We start from the raw sequence: 1,683 nt of genomic DNA on the forward strand, positions 1-1,683 counted from the left end.
TTATTTATTTATTTGACAGAGAGAGAGAGAGTGGGCACAAGCAGGGGGAGCAACAGGCAGAGAGAGAGGGAGAAGCAGGCTTCCTGCTGAGCAGAGAACCCGGCCCCAGGACTCGATCCCAGGACCTTGGGATCATGACCTGAACAGAAGGCAGATGCTTAACCAACTGAGCTACCCAGGTGCCCCTTATATTACAATTTTAAGTCTGTCTGGAATTTCTATTTGTATAAGGTATGAGGTAGAGTGTAACTTTATTTCTAAATTCAGTTGGCCAATTCCTTGCACTGCACATTTATAATAAACTAAATATATTTTTATATATACATGAAGCCTGTTATTGGATTTTCTATTCATTTCATTCATCTATTTGTATTCCTGGAATGATACCATATTGTATCGATTACTATTGCCTTTTACTGTGATTTGCTAACTGATATGGCAACTCTCCTTATTACTGATCATTTTTTAAAATGTCCTTTGCTGTGGGATGCCTGAGTGGGTCAGTCAGTAGAGTATGCAACTCTTGATCTTGAGGTTGTGAGTTTGAGCCCCAAGTTGGGCATAAACTTTACTTATTAAATAAATAAATAAATAAATGTTCTTTGCTGTGTACATGCATTTTTTTTCAAACATCTTGAGAATTAGATAAGCTTGAGGATTACTATATGATCACTCCAGTAGATGTCAAAAGAAAGCATTTGATGAAACTGACATCCACAATATGGAATATTATGCCATTGTTAACCAAAAAAGAGAGTTATTTGTACTGGAATGGAAAGATCTCCAACACAAGTGAATAAAGCATATCTTATGAATCACTTGAATTAGAAAAAGAAAAGGTCTATACATATACACCTGTGTATGAAAATACATATGTACATGAGTTTAAAAACATAGATCTGGAGGGATACCGACATGTCATGGTTTTTGTTTCTGGAGAAGGGAATAGGAGTGTAGGGCTGTACTGGGTACTGTGGGGTGTTATCCACATGCTTTTTAGGACAAGGCACTGTAGACAGTTGCCAGGAAGGTTGCCTGCTGACAGCTGAAGCAGAGAGTGCCTTTAGAAGCATTACACTCAGCTGCCTATAGCTGCTTTGCCAAGTTTAAGTCCCAATGCCAAGTTGCATCCAATGACTGGTTATTTTGCAGTAAAAACATATGTTCCCTTTGCCCCAGTTTGGGATAGTTCTGAAGGACCACACTAGCTTCAGAGTTCCCCAAGATATTGCCTATTATCGCTTCTCTCATCCCTTCCAGTTGTTTCTGAGCATAGTTCTCAATAAACCACCTGCACACGAATTTGTCTTAGAGTCTATTTCCTGTGGAACCTGGCCTACAATAATGGGTAATAAATTATTGTAGGTGGAAGGGCACCTGGGTGGCTCAATCAGTTAAGTATCTGTCTTCAGCTCACAACATGATTCCAGGACCCTGGGATTGAGCCCCATGTCGGGCTCCCTGCTCAGCAGAAAACCCACCTCTCTCTCTCCCCTTTGCTTGTTATCTCGCTCTCAAATAAATAAATAAAATCTTTTTTAAAAAAGAAAAAAACTATTGTAGGTGGAGAATAGGTGGGAGGGCCTTTTATATTTTACTCTCTAATGAAAACGTGAGTGATTTATTTATTTATTTATTTATTTACTTATTTATAAGATTTTATTTTATTTTTTTAAAGATTTT

This window comes from Ursus americanus, chromosome 20 (genome assembly GCF_024610735.1).
Source record: "Ursus americanus isolate L20-20 chromosome 20, mUrsAme1.1.p, whole genome shotgun sequence".
Taxonomy (NCBI): domain Eukaryota; kingdom Metazoa; phylum Chordata; class Mammalia; order Carnivora; family Ursidae; genus Ursus; species Ursus americanus.